At 39.7% G+C, this 13,993-nt stretch overlaps 1 protein-coding gene and 1 long non-coding RNA gene across 5 annotated transcripts in view; one reads left to right on the forward strand and one right to left on the reverse strand.

The window, feature by feature from the left end:
- The window catches only part of SMPD3 (sphingomyelin phosphodiesterase 3), a 99,474-nt gene that overhangs the window by 84,855 nt on the left and 626 nt on the right, over nucleotides 1-13,993 (reverse strand). Inside the window, exon 1 of one of the 4 annotated variants that reach the window (XM_071814395.1) lies at nucleotides 2,031-2,194. The exons of 2 other annotated variants lie outside the window; for them this stretch is intronic. The gene's annotated coding sequence lies outside the window, so the exon portion shown is untranslated. Of the gene's footprint in view, nucleotides 1-1,093; nucleotides 1,295-2,030; nucleotides 2,195-13,993 lie in introns of those variants that run through there. One more of the 4 variants, XM_065847938.2, reaches the window with a different exon arrangement.
- Nucleotides 1,564-13,993, forward strand: part of LOC139829046 (uncharacterized) — a 56,644-nt gene continuing 44,214 nt past the window's right edge. Inside the window, exon 1 of the long non-coding RNA XR_011741263.1 lies at nucleotides 1,564-1,693. This is a non-coding gene — a long non-coding RNA (uncharacterized lncRNA). The remainder of the gene's footprint in view (nucleotides 1,694-13,993) is intronic.

Consider the following 13,993-nt stretch of genomic DNA (forward strand, 5'->3'; position numbering starts at 1 on the left):
TAACAAGGCCAAAATTCTGCCTTCAGCACACTTCTTTGTCCCAAAGACATGAATAGAACTTGTTTTGGTTTTGAAGTTTCTTCGTGGATATTTGAATTTAGCGGCACAGCAGTTGCTTGCACTTTTATGTTCGACTGTAGAACTCAAATGACAGTTTTGGCCAGTTCATCCAAAAAGTCGGTTTCCATTAGTTCCCTGAACTGCCATACAGAAAACTGGAATCATCAGACCTTTTTCCATGCTGTGACCAGGGCTATAACAACAAGCCTCTAAGCATCTGTTATGTGCATGACATCTAATGTGGAAGTGTTTGGCTTTCCCCTGCTACAACCTGCCCTGAAAATTTAAACATGTTATTTTCTTAACACAAACTATCTTTACCCCAGTTACAAATGTAGACTTTTTAAAGACATCATGTTAATTCTAGCTTATCTAAACATAGGTGATTCTTATGAGACAGCAAAACCATCAGGGACTTCAGTAAAATCCTTCTAATACCCTAGCATATAATTAAGACATTCATTAGCAAGTACCTTTAAGTGGGTGTAATATAATGTTTCCCTCCTGCCCCTTGAGCAAGCACAACACAGAACCGTTCGATCACAAGCTCCTAAAATGCACTGTCTCGATAAAACCTGACACAGAGACTCATAGCAGAGGTCCAGCCCAGCCGCCTCTCAAGGATCAAGCGCTCACCCAACTTGCAGGTTCACCCACTGAAGGGAGGAGGATGGCAGACAGACTGCACTGCCTTCTTGTTTCAGTAAATTCAGCAGAAAGAAAGTGCCCTGTAAGACTCATTTATCACCTGTTCTTCCTTTGAGTAACTCCAGGTGTTGTGAGATGGGCTGGTGACTCATGAAGTGCACTGAAAATGGACACGTCTACCCTACTGTCACCTCAGACTTGCCCTTTCAGCAAAAACAGCCACCACCCTCCTTTGATCTCAGCTTGGTACAGCCTGAGGGATCTGCACACCAACAAAAAAACCCCAAAGACTTAGCACTTTACATAATCTCCCTACTAAAACATTGCTTAGCTAGTAGCAAATTATTCAGTAAATCATTTAATAAATCTACTGCCATTGAAATACCTTTGCTCCATGCTGCCTAGCAGGGTTAATTTCGAAGGACGACACTGGAGAAACGAAACCAAGCGAGCACCAGGAACTGAAATAAACCGTCTGAGGAGCAGGGAGCCCAGGACACCCCGCAGGCCCTTCTGCTCAACACCTCTCCTCAGCCGCTCCCTCCGCTGCCTGCGCTCATCAAGGCTTTTGTCTTTTTCTTTTTAACCTTCTTCTGCAAGGCTGGTGTGATAAGACTGAGGAAGAGGCGAACAAAGGCAGCTGCGTTTGGGCACTGCGCACGGACTTCCCGCCCTGCAGGAGGCGGCACGCGCACCCACCCAGCCAGCCCGCCCTCGCTGCTCCGAGGGCGCTGCAATGGCGGCCGCAGAGAACTCGCTTTCCTCCCCGCCCTCGCTCTGATTGGCTGCTCGGCAGCGGGGGCGGAGACACGGCTGGAAAGCACCAATCAGAGCGGCGGGTGGGGCTGAGGGGATTGAAGGTGGCGGCGGTCGGCGCCGTGAGGCGGTTCGGTGACGGAAAGATTCTCCTGTTCCTGGGAGCCAGGTGTCTGGCCCTGCTGAAGAGCGACACATCAGCTGGTGTCCTCCAGATGAAGTATAGTCCGTATGTTATTCTTCTCAATATTATATTTGTTTGGAGGTATCTAACGCTAGCTTCAGAAGTAAAGTGTCAGTGCCCTCTTGAGGAATAGCCTTGCTTTACCTTACCTAGATCCTTATAATACTATGTAACAAACTTCTAATACCACAACCAGTTTTTAAACCAGTAAAAAGGTGCCTTAATGTCTTAACAGATTGTGGTGAGTAAGCCATGCCATCTTTATTATTGCCAAACTGGCTGGCTGGCTTGCTGACTGTTAGTGCAGCTCTACCAGCTCCTAAACTGGGAAGTGACTGAGGTGCAGAACCAGAGGTGTGAGTGTGAGCCTGGCAGAACTTACCCGCATTAAGTGAGCGCTGTGAGGAGAGATAGTAATGCTCTCTGGGATGCAGAAGAGAGGCTGATGTTGCCTGCTGGGCCCTGTGGCAGTTTTGTCACCGAGGCCCCCCTGGCACCCATTGCAGCAGTGATGGCTTTGCTGCCCCCTCACCGGGGCTGGTGCTGCTGCCTCCAGCAGAACTGGAATGCAACCGAGAGCTAGGGAAGGGAAAGGAAACGTGAGGTGGCCTGAAGAAGAAGGAAAATAACAAAAAAGTGTGTTTTAATTTCTGATATATCTGTAGATAGGCAGTGGGGCTTTTGGCAGGGGGGTTGAGCTCTCTGTGAGCCTCTTTCCACTTAATAGAAGAGGCCTCCAATTAATATACAAGTTCTCTATAGTTTTCAGAGAGAACGGTTTCATCTAAGACTTGTACTACATGCCTCTTTAAAGTAGCTTGATTAGTAGCAGATTTAGATGGTCTTGCTGATGATGACTCAAACTTTTTTTTCTTCTAAACCTTAAGCATATTAATTAGTTTTTGTCAGTCGCACTGACTTATTTTTGTCATTCTGATGATGATTTTTGTACTCATTATTACATCAGTGATTTGTTTAAATCTATTTTATGTACCCAAAAGTCCGGGGTGGGTACGTCATAATTATGTTGCCTTTTTGCATTAATGTGTGATCTATAATGTTTTGGAGCCATCCCATGCTGTTTATTTAATTAGGTTGCCTGGCCTGTGTATTAAAAATCTTTCTGCATCTTGGAAAGTAATCTAATTTTCCAAATACCAGAAAGATAATCTTATTCTGTAAGAAATTTGACAGGATTTTTAATATTCCGCTTGTCCATGCCACAGCCTTTTTTCTTCTGTAGCAGTGGTAAAAGTCACAGCACAGTTTAAAGAGTTTTGGAAGAGCTGTCTTCAACAATGAGCTTTTCCTCTAGAATGGTAGAGCTTAAACACTCTTAATAGTATACAGTACATGTTTCATGAAAATAGCATGTACCGAAGTGTATATCTGTGTAGTAATGCACCCTTAAATACATAAACACTGTCACAGAACTCAAAAGAAGGATACAGTTTTCCTCTTGTTCACAATGAATGGCAGCAGTAATGAGCTGGAAAGGTTGTAAATTCACTAATGAGTAGTTAATGTAGAAACTTTTTTTTTAAGTGCCCATTTTGGGTATTATTATGTATCTCTTTTTTTCTTTTGTCAGAACTATTGCTTCTTACAATGGTATGCAGTGCTAATAAAACGTGAAATCAATTTTCATGAGATCTCAGGACATCTCCCTGCACATGCAAAACTGTTCAGTTCTCAAACTTGTTCTTCCTGCAGCCCCCATCCCTTGTACATTTAAGTCACTCTGTTTCCAAGAATATGTTACGGCCAATTTTCCAGGTTTGTTTTTTTTTTTTTTCAAATGTGAAGAGAAGTCGGTTATACTAAAAGTACTTGAAATTGTGTGGAAACTTGATTGCAGATATTAAGTGGGTCTCAAGATACAGCTATTGCAGTTGACTGTTATGAATGTCTGGAATCCTGCTGATAGTAAACCTGTAGCTATGAGAAATGCAAGCTTTGTGGAAACTATTTTCGTCTTACTAGGCAGACTTTAAATGGGGGGGGGAGGATGTCACAGGTCTTAGCTTCTCAAGAGCTAGCTTTTTGCAAATTAATTTTAAGTGATAGATTTATCTTTTCAGTCCTTACATCTATTGAGCATTTTCTGTACTCACTTGTGAAATCACTTTTACATCTCTGAACTATTTGCTGCTGGTTTTTTCTGGTAATGCTTGACCTTTTAATTATTCCATTATCCCTTTGCTCCTGCACCCATGCTGAACTGTTGGGCTTGGGGCTTTATACATTGCCTGCAGTTCAGCACATGCTCCACATTTTTATAGGAACTGTTGAAATTACATGATTCCTCTCAATTCACTTATGTGCTTGGCAGCAGTTCCTTCATGGGTATAGCTGTTGTTTTCCCTCTCTACTGAATGTTCTAGCTCTTGCAGTGTCAGTTCCTTCACCAGCCATCTGTCTTGCTGGCTCGCTGTCTTAACAGCTCTCCTGCTCAGACTAGATGCAAGTCCTACAGAGTACGCTAGCAGCTGTTAATTTTTTATTCAGAAGCTTTTAAAACAGTTGTTGCTGCACACATATATCGTATATTTCATCCTCTCTATTCAGTCCTTGACACTTAAGTTGCTTTCTTCAGCCTCCTTCTTTTCCCAGGTTCTTTCAAAATTTGTCTATCACTTCATCTCTTTTCCTGATTTTTTTTAAAGTAATTTTACTCAGTTTCACAACCTAGCTTGCTCCTGATTTTTTTTGTCTGGAAGGTGCATATCTGAATGCATGGAAAGTCTAATCCAGTTCTGTGTGTTGCTTACTCTGTTCTTTAAAATCCCTGAAAGAGGCATCTAAATACTTTCAGATATTATGTAAGTCAGGTAATAGCTCCTGAGAAACATAAGATTGATATCTTTTGTCAAGAAGTTAGAGAACAACTTCTCTTCAGCAGTATCAGTGTTACAGATAAGATAGATTGTCTTGTAGCTCAAGGGCTGGCATATTGCTAACCTAGCAATCTTTTTGATGAAAAGTTCTGCTTGCTTGTAAGCTGGTCAAGACTGAATACAGAATTGCTTTATGAAGCCCCAAGTGTATACTGTCCTTTATTATAATAGTGATTTGTTTTATTTTTGTACACTGTACCTGCTTTATAATCTGCCCATATCTGAGCTTCATTTAGGTAGTGTCTAGAGCATTCTAAACCACTGCTTTGTGTTAGTGGAGTTTTTAGGGGTAGAAATGAATCGCACAGATAAGAATTTCAACAAAGATAGAGGGGTTTTTTTTAATGTATGTTGATAAGCCTTTCTCAGACATTCTGCTCCTTTCCTGGACAAATTCAAATATTGTTTATCACTAGTGCCAATTAGTCAGCCAAGCATCTGTAGCTGGCAGCTGTCCTCATGAAGAAGGCCCCAGGAGACTAAAACTCCTGGGACACTGATTTGCATGTTAGATGTTACTGTTTGTCATCTTCTAAGGGTCTTTTCTACTTGTTATTTGTTAATGATAAAGAAAACTGAGTGTGCTTACAGCAGTAATTAATAATCAGTAAGCTCGATTTTATTTCCCCACTGTACTTATGACCTCCTGGGTAAATTTAGACCTGTCATTTAGTACCTCTAGTGAGGGACTGTCTATCCAAGGAAGGTTTGTTTCCAAACTAAACCCTTGCAGCTGAAATGGGTCTTCTCCCATTGTGGTGGTGTTATGCTGGTAAAGGTATGTTCATAATAGATGAGCCTGTTCTGGCTAGGAAGTTAAAGTTGTATTACTATATTGGTGGAATTTATGCTAGTATAATAATTCCAGTGGTATAGTCTCCAAAACTAAGTGAGGTTCTCATGTGTGGTCATGACAAGCCTTACGAATGACTATGAGAGGCAGATGAATTTGAAAATGTCCAGAAGTCTGCAACTGAACTGGTAACTAATAAACTTTTCCTCACATTAAGTGAAGCTGCAGATATCTTATGCTAAAAAAGAACAAGTAGTCAACCCCAAGAAAGCTGCAGACAGAAGCTGGTGAACTACAGCTTATCTTCCCTCCTTGTTACCAGATGGACTCCGTAGTCCAGGTTCAGACTAAGCATTATCCCATTAATATTAAGGAATGTCATCATTGTTAGGTGAACACACTGCCTATGTTAATTTACTGTGCTGAAAATAACAAGTAAACTTCCTGCAGAAGAATAAAACTATCCACCAGAATGTGATCGGAAGAGTATTTTAACAGCACTTTAAAATCCACTTACATGCTAGGCTAGAAGGAGCTAGTTGCTACTTAGCATCCTATTAGCTAAAAGGAATCTCTCAAAGAATTCCCTCTGGGGGACAAAAAAAATCATTAGGCCTCACAATATTTCAAATTGTTGTGCTTTAAATAATCTCAGTTAACAAAAAGAATTCCTGCTAACAAACCAGTCAAAATTTGAACCAATATAGTTAAGGAAGTGGAAAATACAGAAGCTTTAGCTTCATTGTAATTGTTACATTGTATTCTCATTAGTTTTACAGTAAAACTATTTAATCAGTCACACTTCCAGTTGCCAAGAAATGCTCATCTGCTACATCCTAAAGTAATAGAAACATCACTGTGTAGAGCTTATTAATCTTTTTCATACTGTGTTAAACAAGGCAGGCTGTTCCATTTACTTACAATGGGTTCAATAAGAAGTTAGATTAAGTAACTTTCTATATTCTATAAAAATGAATGATATGATATGATATAATATAACTTGTGTTGTGGCACAGACATAAAGACTGCATAAGTTCTGAATGGAGAAATCTGGAGCTGGGCCCTGTAGCGTGGTCAGAAGTAGCTCTTCATAGGCAGATTATGAAATTAGAGCTGTAATCTCTGCTTGACATAGAGTTAATATGCAGCCTTCCCAGGGCTGAAGCTGTTTACTGGTTCTTCCATCTGTCAGGATTTTCCTAGCTTTCTATGGGAAAGAAATACCTACATTTGAAACTAAGATTGCATAGAAGAAAGAGGTTTTTGTGGATAGGTTGTGGAACCCTTTCTAACAATTGTAGGTAGCTGCTGGCAGACCACCAGGTGAAGGAATGAATGGGTGTAATGGAGCAGTTATTTACAATAACTAGAGAAATTGAAAATCCCTTTTCCCCTCTTTGGTGTGACATTTGAAACTTGTTTGTGTGAGAGAAAATAGTGGGGAAAAATAGTAGTTGAAAGCATGAAGACCTAAGGAGAATGATTGACCTGAATGGAAGCCTACATGGGTTTTTTGTTTCATTCTCTTTTAGGACCGGGGTTAGCTTTTTCTTTCCGAGAAAGTTTAGCATACAGAATCTGCAAGGTTAATGTAAAAATGAAACTTGAAGGACCTTACCATTGTGAAATAACAAAATCAAGCGTCATATCAGCTGGCAGAGATGAACTCTTCGTATTTGTTGTAAGTTACTTGAGCAGACTGTCTTTGAAAGTCAAAACAGCAAACACGCAAGAACACTTATTTTGTGCTGACCTAGTGATCTCGTAAGGTAGTGTTCTGCACCTATAGACTGACTCTTGTGTTCCAGAGCCTTTTCTTCCAGGACCCAAAAGCAGACGAATGTAATTAGTTGTTAGATGTGTGCATCAGCAGCCTGTGTGCCAGAGAAACTTTCAGTAAAGGTTTCTGTGTACTTCTGTTCAATAAAGATTCAGCTGTGCCTGTACCTTTTCACTTTGTGTACCTTGGATTCATTACTGTTTTTCTTTGGAAGACATAAACAGGACAATATTGGGCTAAAGCTGGAGGTTCTGAGAAGTGGTCAGAAGGCTGGCTTTTGAAAAGTGCCAATTATCTATTTCTGTCACTCATGTTATTTGAAAATTAATAGCTTAACATGGAAGCTGAAAATGACAAATTCAGGGCCTTCCCTCAGTGAATAAAAATAGTTTTATACCCAAATATGCATTTACAGCAGTATGGAATCAGGTCTGCCAGTTTGTGGTAGCCTACTTATCATGCTTCATTTCCACTGTATATAGTTCTTTCAAAGGAATTTTTATCATATAGCTGGTACTCTGGCAGCAACGGGAGTCATCTGCATAATTGCACTTTATCAGGACAGGCTTTTTTCAGTAATTTTTCCACCTTTGGTGTGGGAGTAAGAAAAGTTTCACCAGGACTAGAAACAATTAAGTGTTGTTTTTTGATTATGCAGTCATCTTTACTTTTGCATTGTCTTGCCATGCTTGAAAGGGACATGCAGCTTAAAGTTAAAGCTTTGGAGAGCTTTAAGTTTCATCATGAAATCGATGGCATGTGTATCCTCTAGGACTAGCAATAATCTTCATCTCCAGTGTATGTCAGCAAAATATGCACTCCTGCTTCGGAATTGATTATGGGCACTGTCAGGGTCTCATCTTCCCTCTTGTTCTCTCTCAAAGAGGCACGAAGGGATTCCAACATTGTTTTTACCCTTCTTTCCTCTCATGGGGACAAGAGAACACAAACGTCTCTCTACCCTCTGACTAGATTTGCCCACACAGAGATAATAAATTAACAAGATTCTTGTCTTTCTTCATTTGTCTCTGTGAGATTTTTAGCTTGGATAAGAGACTCCTGTCTATGTTGTGTTTAGTTCTAGTGTCTCTGTCTTTTCCTTTTACTGGTAGGATCATCAGTGAAGTTCAGCTTTGAGCTTGGTGAAGCACTTCAATAGAAAAAGCTATGAAACTCTGATCTCTCATCTGCATGGCAGTACTGCTTTCACAGAAGTAATTGTGCCAAGAAGTCAGGAACTGGAGAGTTTTTCTTCCAGTCTGTGATATTTGAAGTGTTTCAGGGAACACTCACTATTTTAATGAATCTTCACTTGTCATCTCTCACTGAGACAGGACTTCTCATTGTTTTCAGTATCTGTGACAGGCAGTTCTGCTTAGCAGTATGGGAAGGGTGCAGTAGCCTTTATAGAAAGCCACAGCTCTCAACCGATAGCTAGTAATTTATTTGAAATAATATTATCTCTTCCCAGGCAGCGTTAAACTCTGCCTTTTCTCCATCCAGTAACTGCTTAGTAAATAAAACAAAGTTGCACAACCTCCTGAGGCGAGTGATCATGGATCTTTTTGCTACCCTCTTTGCAGTTACCCTAAAGGAGTCTATGAATTTTTACCTCTTTTTCCAACATGGCTTTGTCAATGTTTGAGTAAGGTGACTACTAAACTCCTCTTTTGGCAGAGAGGAGATTAAAGCAAGACATCTTGTTTAGAAGTGAATAGCTTCTACTGTGCTTGAAGCACAATATGCATGGGAAAGAACAAAACACACACACAAAAAAAACCCTGCATTGAAGCAAAACTGTTAATCAAATGTTAACTCATTTAGAAACAGTCAAGAGGAACAGATGGAATCTCTTCTCCTGGAGTCAGTTTTTTAAATATATTAAAAGCTTGTATACTTTTGAGTGGCAGATATGGCTTGTCACTTTAGGGGTTATTTTTGCTGTTGTTAATACTGAAATAGATTGTGCTTGAGTTATAGTAGTTGACAGAAGTCTTAAGTACTGCAGAGAAAAGACTTGCCTTGCATTTGTTGTCTCAGCTTTCGAATTTAAGGAGCTGTATGTAGTTTAACTTTGAAATTATGTAACAATAATAGAATCCGGCTCAAGTTGATGCTTTGTAGCAAGTCAGGGAGCGGGAGGTGGTGTGATTGTACAGTAAACACGTTAAACTTCTTCCTGAAGTGTGTTCTTTGGAACAGCATTCAGCTACCCAGAACAGTGCCTATGACACGCTCTCTGCAGTTCATACTGAACTCCTGGTACGTCTTGTGGTATTTTTCTCGTGACACAGTGATACAAGTCTAAGCCTTGATGCACTTCATATTTAAATCAGAACCTCTCATCTTATGTTGTCAAATTTTACTCCATTCTCTGGTAACATACCTCTGGAGTAAACATACTCTTGATTATCTGAAGAAAATGCTTTTCAGATTATCTCAATACTGAACAGAACTGTTAGATTTTGTTCTAAATCTGTAGTTGAGCTGTGTCATAGGTCAGATGCTGGTTTCCAAAGCACAAGGTTCAACAGATGCTGTGGGAACATTAACAAAGGGTACCTTTCAGAATTGTGTCCATATTTTTAGGATGCCAATTTAATGTTTATGCACTCTGTATACATTTTCAATGCTGAAATGTTAAAGCACTTCCAAAGCAAAGATACTAAACAAATTCACAAGAGCTGCTCTCTGATTGCAAACATAAGTGAGAATAGTCCCTATCTACAGGCATAAAGCTAAGTGGACAAGCAAAGGCTAAGCTCCTTCTGAGTGGAATGTTGTATGGTTGTGCATAGATGTCTCTTCTGTTGTGATGTCTGAGACATCTTGGGTCCAAATCTAAAGACTGTATAGCCATTTTAAACTGAAGCTAATGGAAATTATGGCTATTTCAGAAATGTTAGAGAGTTTGGTCCTGTGTGTGTTTTATATGGAATACCTAAGATGGCTGTATTTCTAAATTTTGTTAAGTTGCATTTTTTGAGGACAAGAGGCAAGAGATTAAGAAAAACAAAAACTAAACAAAAAACCCCATTTTTTTTATAGCGGCCTCAGACAAGTCTCAAAAAAGAAACATGAAGAAGGCCAGAATAAGTTATTTTTTGATGGTCTTATAAACAGATCCTAGTCCAGGCACCTCATCTATGCTATCTGTAGAATAGCATGTGAGTGTAGAATACAAACTACAATGTAGCATTTAACCTGAAGCCCAGTAGGCCAGCAGCCAGCAGGGATAATCACAGAGAGCAGCAGGCATGCTGCCCAGGCGTCCTTTCCCGTTGAGGAGACTGGGGTCACCTCACACACAGAGGACTTTCTTTATGTTCTTTAAATATACTTGTTAAACCTCAAACTTGTAGCACAAGTTTCAAGACAGAGATTTCTCAGTTTCCCTCACCTTCTCTAAGATTTTCTATAATCATGAAGTTACTTGTTCCTGTTTTGACTTAAGAGGATGTTTGCTGGTCACTTCACTAAGGTATGGCAGCATTCTGCCTGCTTTTAGAGCAAAAGCTGAATGACCCTGACAGCATAGCCATCGAAGGGCAGTATTTGCCTGAATAAGTCAGGAATCGCCAAAAGCTGGTAACTTCCCAATGGATAAATACAACCGTATGTGCAGGGCTTGCCCTCTATGCCATCTTCTTCCTTTTCTTACCCCTCTGCCAAGCACTAGAAACAAAGTTGAGTAGAACTTAATCAAGAAGTAAAATCTGCATTCATTCTGCATACCATCCCCAAACTATCCATTTCTCAGAAACTAGCTGTTCAAGACAAAATGGAATGGATTGAATGTTTCCACACGAATCTTTGTCAGCATTGTATTGTCAGCTCAAATTATGGACTGTTCCTTTTCACAGCAACGGCACAATTCAACTGTAGTCTAACATTTTCTGAGGTTTTACAGTGAGCTTGGCCTGTGATACATGAAAGTATATGATTATAGCAATCATGCTTGGAGAGTGGCTACAATTTTCTTCTGTTTACTCCTGAGTGTCGTGGAGAACTTACTACAAATGCTTAAAATCTATAGTTAAATATTTGCAAGTTAGGAGCTATACCTTCAAAAATTACTGAGAATCTTACTTGCTACTTGAAGCAGGTCACTGCGATTACTCCTTTTAAGTTAGCAGGCCCTGTCTTGTAAGAGGAAGCAGTTCAATAACTGCTTATTGTGTTGTGCATTTAAATATCTTCTTTGAAGTGTAGACTTGGGAGTATCATACTAACAATTTAAAGGCAATTATGAGCATAAGTAAAATCTAGTTACATTTAATACCAAGCATTGCTAGAATTCAAACAGAAAACTGGCACTATACAATGTATGAAGTTATTTTTTCTCTTTTTAGAATTGTAGAATACTTATATAGGCTGTCTCAGCCACAATCCAGGGAATAGAACTGCATATGAAAAGATTTTCTTTTTTGGTAATACAGGGTACTTTGGTTCTCTTTCATAAAGGGATGTGTCTTGTCTCCCTCATACAGTTAGCAGTAAAGAAGTACTGGTCTCTGCTTTTCAATAGCACATATTGATTTTTAACTATTGCATTTTTGTACAGATTGTGCTTTTAAGGATTATTCAGTGTTTAAAGAAAAAAAGACTCAAACCGTTACTGAATTGCTGTACAGTGTGATCATAACAGTGGCTCTGATGTTAAATATTTCCAGGTCGGTTTTTTGTGCATGTCTTTTTGAAAAATAGGCTTTTACTTAAGTGTAATGGAAACATTTCCATTACTTCAGCAGTCTACTGTAGAAGTTAAAATAAACATTTCCACAAAGAGATTGCAACTTGAGATTTATTGTGCTGTGCTGAATGCATAATAACTGCACAGAGAAAGTTGCAGCGGATCCTACATCAGAAAAACATTGATTGTTTATTGCCCAAGCTGACATGTAAGCAATTAGTATAAATGTTCTATTTGCAATAGCCTTTAGCATAAACAATGACGAGGTAACAGAAGTGTCCTTTTAAAAATATTTTGGGAAGACCAGACCGTTAGCGCTATTAAAAGCATGCTCTGCTAGCTTCATTAGCACAAAGCAGCTTTGTCTTTGTCCTGACTGACCAGGTAAAAATCCGAATGTGGCAGTAAGCACAGGGTCTGGGTTGATGAATTATGGCAATGCAGGGGTGTGGTCAGAGCACGCTGCTCAGCTCTTCTGCTGTTTTACTGGCTTCTCAAGGGCTGTTGCAGGCAGCAGCAACTGAAATGTCTACAGTGTCCTTCTGGTATTAAGCCTCTTTCATTCCTACCCAAAAATGAGAACCTATTTTAAGGCTTAACAGCGTCCTTTTAAATTAGAAGCAAACTGCCACAGTGAGATATTCAGACTGGGTTAAGCAATGCATGCTATAGTTACCATCACTAAACACAGCTAGATCTGTTAAGATCAAAATGGTTGACTTGTCAGTCTATAGTAATTGTTCCCCGTGGAAAAAATTCAATAGCATAGCTTAAAATCACACATAGCTGGTCACATGCTCTGAGGCTCCTATGGTGCTGAGACTAAAAGACAGAGGCAGGGAGGAGCTATGTCAGGAAATCTTTTAATTCTAGTGGAGAGGGGAAGCTTGCCTTATATACAGTTATATGCACAAATGGGTTTTTAATTTTACAGTAACGTGCTATTATATATTAACTCGATCCTTAAAAGGCTACTTTTAAGGGCCTGATGTTAAGCCCCTGCATGTCCAAGGTGCCTATTGGAAGGAGAGCTTTTCGATATGTGATGACTGTGAGATGGTACCCAAACTGTTCTATTTCTTTTTATTAAAGCACAAAACCTGCTAAACTGCAGCCTATATAAGACAAATGGAATGCATGGTTTCCTGGAAATGCATTACATACATGAACCTTAAAATTGTTAGTACAAAAAAACCTCAAGTCAATTAAATAGGAGAAGTCATAAGTTTCTGTCCAGACTGAAGAATCTTTAATCACATGGGAACTGACGGGAGTCCCATCAACTTGCTTTTAAACACCTGCCTTAACTGATCTCAGCAATTGCCTTTGTGGCTCTCTCTGGTTTAATACATTATATAGCAACGTGGGGAGTGGAGGATGCCTTATATACAAATAAATTCTTTCTCAATACAGGACACAAGTGTTAAGAGTATGCTAATTAAATGGCATCTGGTTTTCTAAAGGAAGCAGTTTTTTAATCTTAGTTTGGTTCTTCAGTATCTTGTCAAAATCAGCATAGAATCGGTGCAAGTTCCTGGTCTGGCTGCATGCAGTCTCCCAGGTTAAACTTTTCGCACTGTCTACACCTGAGAAAAGTGATGAGTTTTGCCAGCCTACCCCTTCCTATGTCAATCCGAGAAATTGTAGGTCCACCTGTATTACCAACATAAAAAAAACCCCAAAGCTACAGCTGCAGCCTACTCTATCTAGGTTAAAACATACAGTCTATCAATAGTTAAGGAATACTCACCAATCCTTAGACAACAGAAGCTACTACACATAGAGGCAGATAAGAACACTTGCTGCTTGATTATGCATGTTTAATATGCTTGCTCAATTCCCTATTCATCATCCAGCAATAAGAGGAAGCCTGAAGCATCAGACATAGCAACACAATGCTTGGCTGTAAATGACTTCATGTAGGCTGTGACTTGTCATTTGGCCTTAAATAGTGTAATTTTTTCCTCCCTTTTCTGACACCTTTTCACAGAAGCACTGTGCATGCTGGTTTGCCTCTCGCCTTTTGCTGCTTGTCCTAGCTCTTCGCTGGGGCCAGTAATCACACAGAAATAAGTAAGAAATTACTGCTGTGCAAAATCTGTACAAGCAATACAGCTGAGGAAGGTATTCAAGGAAACCATTTTGCAGTCTTGACTGTAGCACTACCTGTATGACAAACACT

Source organism: Patagioenas fasciata, chromosome 13 (genome assembly GCF_037038585.1).
Source record: "Patagioenas fasciata isolate bPatFas1 chromosome 13, bPatFas1.hap1, whole genome shotgun sequence".
In the NCBI taxonomy this organism is placed as follows: Eukaryota; Metazoa; Chordata; class Aves; order Columbiformes; family Columbidae; genus Patagioenas; species Patagioenas fasciata.